The sequence below is a fragment of the Propithecus coquereli genome, unplaced genomic scaffold (assembly GCF_000956105.1).
Source record: "Propithecus coquereli isolate 6110/MARCELLA unplaced genomic scaffold, Pcoq_1.0 Scaffold94, whole genome shotgun sequence".
NCBI lineage: Eukaryota > Metazoa > Chordata > Mammalia > Primates > Indriidae > Propithecus > Propithecus coquereli.
In genome coordinates this window covers 3,574,359-3,583,128 of record NW_012155729.1, presented here as the reverse complement: position 1 = coordinate 3,583,128, position 8,770 = coordinate 3,574,359, and positions in this window count along the sequence as shown.

Genomic DNA, 8,770 nt, shown 5'->3' with positions numbered 1-8,770 from the left:
TTGCCATTTTGGTTTTCTTTTTAAGATGTAGACAGGATAATCAGTCAAATTTGACTGGAAGCAAGGGTGACAGGGATTTAAAAAAAGGCTGTTGGATTTGATTGCCGGAAGTTCAGGGCTGAGCGAGCAAGCCCGTGCTCCTGTGGATGTGTTGTGTGCTGAAGGAAAGGAAAGGGGGAAGGTAGTTTGACAGGAGAGTAGGTTTGTTCAGAGAGGGCGAGATCGTGGCTTGTTTACAGACAGCAGGAAGGATTCCGTGGTGGGGAGGGAGCAGCACTGAGGGCCCCCTGTGGGGCCAGGCCCTTCCAGGGATGTGGGAAATGGGGGCAGAAGCCCTCGGGAAGGCTCAGCCCCGCATGAGGAAGGAGTGTGTCCACCTGAGAGGCATTAAGAAAGGAAGCAAGGCTGGGTGAAGATAAGGGGAAGGTCTGAGGCAGAGCCCACATGCATGCCTTGCTGAGTATCTTGAGGGAGCTGGGGGTGATGGAATATGTCTCTTAAATTCCCTACAATAATGAATAATGTGGATTTATTTGACAATCTTTACACTTTTTAAAATTGCTTTCTTGGCTGGGTGCAGTGGCTCACGCCTGTAATCCTAGCACTCTGGGAGACCGAGGCAGGAGGATCGCTTGAGCTCAGGAGTTCAAGACCAGCCTAAGCAAAAGCGAGACCCCGTCTCTACTAAAAATAGAAAAATTAGCCAGGCCTCGTGACGCACGCCTGTAGTCCCAGCCACTTGGGAGGCTGAGGCAGAAGGATTGCTTGAGCCCAAGAGTTTGAGGTTGCTGTGAACTAGGCTGTGAACAGCACTCTAGCCTGGGCAACAGAGTAAGACTCTGTCTCAAAAATAAATAAATAAAATTGCACTCTTTTAATTAGAGAGAGGGATGTGACTTTTATTGAGAAGAAAACAAGGTAGGAGTGAGGGCTGGCCCCTGTTTGGCATGTGGTTGTCCCCACCACACAGCATTCACGGAGCCCTGACTCATTCCACCATCCTGAGAAAGGTAAGTGACTATCCACCAAGAACAGGCCTGGGCATTCCTGAGGAAAGCACCAGGGAGTAATTACATTCATCAGCCAGCAGCTCCTGCCACTGTGCGTTTTCTGGCCTGAGCACATCCTCCTGAGGTGCGTGCGGGTGTTTCAACCATCAGGATGCCTTCCACGGCCTAGATCCCACGTAAATGATCTAGGGCTCTTTTTCCTTCTTCCCGGTCTCTGGAAGGCTCAGAATCCTCAAGGGAGTGGCACCCTGGGGCATTCGAAACAACATAAATAAATAGCATGATAATTCACTCTTGTACAGGGTGTTACCGTTTCCGAGAGCTCTTCAGGGAGAAGGGGTGTACAGCCTGGTTACCAGTGTAAGCTCCAGAATCAGGTTCCTGAGTGCAAACCGCGCTCTTTTGCTCACCTGCTGGTGGTGTGCCTTGGGAGCTGTGCTCCTCTGGCTCAGGCCATGCTTCCTCCCTTCTGGAGTGAGAGCGTGGGTGCCCCCCATCTCCAGGGGGAAGCGGGGCCATCTACACTTGCTCAGCAAGTAGCTGTGAGCACCTCCACATGCCAGGCATTGAGGATCCAGCACGGAACCTCCTAGACGAAACCTCCTTCTGACTCACTGCAGCCACAGGAGATGGACTGTAAGCCAAAATCTAGTGAGATGCATTATCTATTGGGCAGCAATAAATAGTGTGAAAAAATAAAGCCAAGAAAGGGACAGGAATTGCCAAGGGCCTGGTGGGGGGGATTTATCAGTGACCTCTGAACAGAGAGCCCTGTAAGCCCTGAGAGAACATTCCAGAGCCAACAGCGCTTGCCCAGGCCTGCCAGGCAGATGTGTCTGCCGGTAGAAGGAGGGAGGAGGAAGTCGGTAGGAGATAAGGTCAGGAAGGGGGTGGGAGAACCAGCTCACATGGGCCCCATTGGGCCATTTTGCTCTGGCTGTGATGGAGGAAGCCTTTTTTTTTTTTTTTTCTTTCATACAGAGCCTTGCTCCATCCCTCTGGGTAGAATGCAATAGCATGATTGTAGCTCACTGCAACCTCAAACTCCTGGGCTCAAGGGATCCTCCTGCCTCAGCCTGCTGGGAATACAGATATACACCATGATGCCTGGCTAATTTTTCTATTTTTGGTAGAGATGGGGTCTCGCTCTTGCTCAGGCTAATCTGGAACTCCTGAGTTTAAGCAATCCTCCCGCCTCAGCCTCCCAGAGTGCTGGGATTACAGGCATGAGCCTCTAGGCCAGGCTCTTGCAACTTTTTTAACTTAACAGTGCATCTTGGAAATCGTTTCTCATTGATTCTTTTAGGTGTACCTCATTCTTTTTAACATTGCGAAGTATTGTGTTCTTTCTAACATCCCATTCTTCCAATGTACTATAATTTATCTAAGCTGATTCCTATTTATGGACATTTTAGGATGCTTCTAGGGTTTTTAAAGTTACTGATGTAAACAGTGGTGCAGTAATCACATATCTTTGTGTCCTTCTGTGATGAAAAGATAAACTCCTAGAAGTTTAAAGAATTAAATTAATCTGACTCACTGCAACAGCAGTGAGTCAGATGAAAGAATCTATGCGTTTTTTTTTTTTAACACTACTGTCTCGATTACGGTGCAGTTAGCAGAGATCAGCATGCATTCCAGCTATCTTAAGTTGGAGATTTGTTACAGGGTACTGATGGTAGGCAGAATTGTCTGGAAGGCTCAAGAACAGATCTCAGTTGAACCTCCAGAGATGACTTCAAGAGCAATACTGCAGACCTGGGCCTCAAAAAGAACTGCCTTTTCCGTGGGGAAAAATCCTTGCCAGCCTGGGAAGCTGCTCTCTCTGCTGCAGCTGGGAAGCCAAAACAATCAGGAAGATTCCACTTTCATGACAGCCTTTGCCAGTGGAAGAGGCAGAATTACTGCTTCTGCTTCTGCTTTGCAAAACTCAAGCAGAATCCAGCTCACATCCAGAAATCTAGTTCTGAGGGCACCTGGGAAGTGTAGCTGGAAACTTCCCTACTTCTGCAGTGCGGGAATCACAAGAGGAGGTTGGGATGGATCTTGAATGCCACAGACGTCACCACATTGGCTGTTGCCAGGATTCCTCCACCCCATCACCAAAGCTGGGTGTTGCCAGACTTCTAATGTCCACTAACTTGATATAATTAATACCTCATTGTCTTAGTTTGGCATGTCTTTAATTATGAATCAGACGGGATATTTCTAAGTTTGTTTATTGGCCATTATATTTCTTTTTCCTATTTTTATCTGTATCAGTTGCTGTAACTAAGTAACAAACCACCCCAGAATTCAGTGGCTTAAAACAGTAGTTTGCAGGTCATCTGGGTGGTTTTGCTGCTCTGGGCTGAACTCAGATGCTCAGCTGGTTCACTCCTGCATCTGCAGTCAACTGGTGGGTCTCTAGAGCTGGCTGGTGTAGGATGGCCTTGGCTGGACAGAGCTGGCTCTTCCCCAGTGGTCTCTCTTCCTCCACTGGACTAGCCCAGACTCACTTTCATGACAGTGGCAGAGATTCAAGAGAGGAGAGAGCTGGGCATGATGGCTCACACCTGTAATTCCAGCATTTTAGGAGACTGAGGCAGGAAGATTACTTAAGGCCAGGAGTTCTAGACCAACTGGACAACATAATGAAACCTCAAGACCTCATCTCTACAAAAAATAAAATTAGGTTGGGCAAGGTGGCTCACACCTGTAATCCTAGCACTCTGGGAGGCCAAGGCAGGAGGATTGTTTGAGCTCAGGAGTTCAAGACTAGCCTGAACAAGAGTGAGACCCCGCCTCTAGTTAAAGTAGAAAAAATTAGCCAGGTGTGGTGCACACCTGTAGTCCCAGCTACTGGGGAGGCTGAGGCAGAAGGATGGCTTGAGCCCAGGAGTTTAAGATTGCTGTGAGCTACAATGATGCCACTGCACTCTAGCCTGGGCAATAGAGTGAGACTCTGTCTCAAAAACAAAAAGAAAAAGAAAAAAAATTGAAAAAAAAAATTATCCAGGCATGATGGTACACACCTGTATTCCCAGCTACTTGGGAGGCTGAGACAGGAGGATCTCTTGAGCCCAGGAGTTTGAGGTTGCAGCAAGCTACGATGATGCTACTGCACTCCAGCCTTCGCAACAGACCCAGACCCTGTCTCAAAAAAAAGAGAGACTCTAGTGCTTTTTCTAATCTCAGCTTTGTATAGATGCTTCCATCCCATTTGCAAGTCACATGGCCATGCCCAGAATCAGGTGGGGTGGGGTGGGGCACTCAAAGGCCTGGACACAGGCGATTGATTGAGGCCATTAATGAAACCAGCTCTGACGTTATCTTTTGACCATTGTTTTGTTGATTTGTAAGAGTCCTTTTTTTATATTGAGTTAATTAGGTCTACACATAATTTCAAATAGTGACAGTAAAATTTTTGGTATACATGCATAAGTGGAAAGACAGACAACAGTACAGCAGAAATAATCCCCTCTATCCTTGTTTAAAAACTCTTGAATAGATACGGACATACACAAAGGCTAACTAAAATGATGGGAGTTGAATGGCACAGATTCCTTGGATGTGGTGGAGTATTTCTATTTTGATTATAGTGTGTGTTAACTTTAAAGCAACTCCAAGTTCTGGAGCTTTCATTTGTGCCAGCCAATGGTATACATATTATTTTTCCTAATTTTGCTGAAAATCTACAATCAACTAAGATGGAAATGAATATAAAAGACCTAGGAACAAAGTCCAACTTGTGGATCATCCTGCCCCTTGGGTACACAGCTCTGGGTATACCGTATCCTTCCCTCTCTTCCAGCTGATACACTTAGATAATTCAATTTTGCAATTTAATATTAGATTAAGGCTGGGCTCAGTGGCTCACACCTATAATCCCAGCACTTTGGGAGGCCGAGGCAGGAGGATCACTTGAGGCCAGGAATTGAAGGTTACAGTGAGCTATGCTTGCACCACTGCACTCCATCCTAGGCAACAAAGCAAGACCCTGTCTTTTAAAAAAATAAAAATAAGGCCGGGCACGGTGGCTCACGCCTGTAATCCTAGCACTCTGGGAGGCTAAGACAGGTGGATTGTTTGAGCTCAGGAGTTCGAAACCAGCCTGAGCAAGAGCGAGACCCCGTCTCTACTAAAAATAGAAAGAAATTAATCGGACAACTAAAAATATATAGAAAAAATTAGCCGGGCATAGTGGCACATGTCTGTAGTCCCAGCTACTCGGGAGGCTGAGGCAGTAGGATCGCTTGAGCCCAGAAGTTTGAGGTTGCTGTGAGGTAGGATGATGCCACGGCACTCTAGCCTGGGCAGAAGAGTGAGACTCTGTCTCAAAAAAAAAAAAAAAAAAAATCAGTAAGAGAGTTCTTCAGGTAAAGAAAAACATACTCCAAAAAGCAAAAGAAAAATTGATCATCTTCCCCATTCGTGTGGCTACCACATTTTCTCAAAATCCCTCACTTCCTTGACCTTATATACATGGAAACACGCCCATACAGACGTGGGTGGAAGGATCAATACAAATATTTTCACACATAATTATTTTTTCTCTGAGCTTCCATAGCACTCTGTTCATACCTCCTTCATGGCCCACGATATTTAGGCTATGAATTCTGCTGCTATGACTAAGGCCCAAAACAACAGTGGCATACACCAGAGTTTATTTTCTCTCCCGCATGAGAGTCGGGGTACGCCCGGCACAGGTTAGTTCAGCAGGCCCTGGCTGGGGGCTGGGCTCCTGCTGGTGGTTCTGCATCTTCAGTGTGTTGCCCTCGCCTGTGTGTTCCAAGACCTGGCCTGTGGAGGGAGACGGGCAAAGGGGAGGTTGTGCCCCCCGACCTTTTCAGTTACGTTCTGTTAGAGAAAAGGTCTCTCTCTCTCTGTTGTCTGGTGTCTTCAGTGACTCTCACGTGGCTTCTCCCCAGGGTCTCTGCACGTGGGCTGGTGTGAGCTGAAAGAGCATGAGTGCCGGGCAAGGCCTAACTTTGAAAGTCACACAGTGTCACTTCCCCACATCCTTTTGTAAAGGCAGCCAAAACCGTCCCCCAAGTTCAAGGGGAGGGAGATAGAGATGGGGCATGGTGGCAACGTTCTGGAAGAACCTGGGAAGCGGAAATAGCATGAGAACACCTTTTGAGCACTGACTGCCACGTTTCTCTTGCCTGAAATCCTGAGATGGCCTTGTCACTGGCCTTGCTACTTCCACTTTTGTACTTCCCCTCACGCGATTCTCACAGAGCAGCCTGGGAAAGCGCTTAACAGGTCAGATGTGTACCCCTGGCTGGGACTCCTTTACTCGGGATGGAATCCGGCCCTACCAGCCCCGCCAGCCCCAGACCCAGGGGCGGCCCAGCCCGCTGCAGACACCCTCCCTCTGGCTGCTGCCAGGGCACAGCCTCCTTTCAGTTCCTCAAACAAAACACCCAATTTCCTCCCACCTCAGTGCCTTCCTGGAAATTTCTTTTCTCAGTTTGTCCTGTGGTTGACTCTTGTTCATCCTTTGGGTTCCAGCCCGAATGTCACTCCCAATCCCAACCTAAAAGTGCTTCCTGCAATCCTGTCACTGTAACAACGTGGATGAACCTGGAGGATGTTATTTAGGTGAAGTGGGCCAGGCACAGAAAGACAAATCCTGCATGATCTCACTCACGTGGAATCTTAAAAAAGTCAAACCCACAGAAGCAGGGAGTAGAAGGAAGTTGACAGGGGCTTGGGGCAGGAGGCCTGGGTAGATGTTGGTCAAAGGACATGAACTTTCAGATGTGCAAGATGAGTAGGTCCAGAGCTCGCCTGCACAACATAGAGCCTATAGTTAACATGGTATTGTATACTTTAAAATTTGCTAAGATGGGGCCAGGCGCAGGGGCTCATGCCTGTAATCCACTTTGGGAGACCAAAGCGGGAGGATGGCTTGAGCCCAGGGGTTCTAAACCAGGAGTTCAGCTTGGGCAATATAGTAAGATCCTGTCTCTACAAAATAAAATGAAACAAAATAATTAGCCAGGTGTGGTGGTGCATACCTGTAGTACTAGCCAAGGAAAATCGCTTGAGCCAGAGTTCAAGGCCACAGTGAGCTATGATCATGCCACTGTACTCTAGCCTGGGTGACAGAGAGAGGGAGAGACCCCGTCTCTATTTTTAAAAAATTTTTTTGGTGAGATGGTAGATCTCATGTTAAGAGTTTGTATTAGTCCATTCAGGCTGCTATAACGAAATACCGTAAACTGGGTGGCTTATAAACAGCAGGAATTTATCTCTTCCAGTTCTGGAGGCTGAGAATTCAAGATCAAGGTGTCAGCAGATCTGGTGTCTGGTGAGAGCTTATTTCCCAGTTGATGGATGGTACCTTCTCCCTGTGTCCTCATGTGGTTTGAGGCAGCTCTCTGGGGCTCTTGCTGTCATCCAGGCTGGAGTGCACTGGCACAACCATAGCTCACTGTAACCTTGAACCTCTGGCCTCAAGCGACCCTCCCAGCTCAGCCTCCCAAAGTGCTGGCATTACAGGTGTGCACCACCATGCCCAGCCCGTATTTTTATTTTCTGTGTCTGGCAATCGTAAATGAGATGCTAGTGCACATGGCAACTTTGGCTTTTTTCTGAAGGGCAAAAACGAACTTAGCCTAACATGGCAAAAAGGAATTGAACTGAGTTTGGAGCCCAACCTCTCAATAGTTGCTAAAACAACCTTAAAATCTCAGGTGTTTAACAAAATAAAGATTTTTTTCTCATTTATGAAATGTCTGATGTGATATTCTTGGTTGGTAGGTCTCCTGGACAGTGACCTCAAGGACCCGTGCTCTTTCTACTGTGGTGCCACCAGCCTGGAGTCTGTTGTTTCTGCCACACAAACTGGGGAAAGAGACAGCGTGAGACGTCGTACAGCCCTTCTGTGGACAGGCCTGCAAATGGCATCAGCGACTCTGGCACATTCCAGTAGCAAAGCTAAAGATGTGTGACTCCAGCACAACGCAGGGAGGGCCTGGTGGTGCACGCCTGTAGTCCCAGCTACTTGGGAGGCTGAGGCAGGAGGATCGCTTGAGCCCAGGAGTTGGAGGCTGCAGTGAGCTATGATGGCGCCACTGCACTCCAGCCTGGAGGACAGTGAGAGCCTGTCTCCAAAAATAAATATGTAAATAAATAAGTCAATTCATATAAACTTTAAAGCTTCCTAAAAAATAGAAAAGGATCTCATTTCTGTCAGATGCTTCTCTCCCAGGCAGACTCGCTTCCCCTCTCCTTGGTCTGAGGTGAGTGCGACTGCCCGTCAGCCCCACCGTGGGAATGCCAGGGCAGGCGGGCAGGCACTTGGCACCATTGGTCGGGATAGCTTTTGGATAGTCATTTTACCTCACTGTCCTCTCAGTTCCTCGGGGGCCAGGCAGGAAAGGGACTCTTTTTCCTGCAGAACCTCAGAGCCACTTCTCCCCCACCAGAGAGCTCAAGTGCAGGTACCGCAAACACGTCACTCCTCTTCCGACACCAATTACACAAACAGAAGCAGGGACCTGGGTTATTATAAGAGCAAAACTGAGGTGTTAAGTTCTTTGCAGGTAATAAGTGTTTTATTCTGTTGCGAGAAAATGTGTCTTATGTTAAGAAATTAAATCGTTGATATATTTAGAAAATCAAGAAAGGATGCTAAATATTCTTTTAGTATTTATTAAAATGCTTATAAGACATTAAAATATACATCAGATTGCTAAAAATTGAAATGCAAGTAATTAATATGAATAAAGAGGAATTGTGGGAAGTTTTTTTTTTGTTGTTTTTGTTTT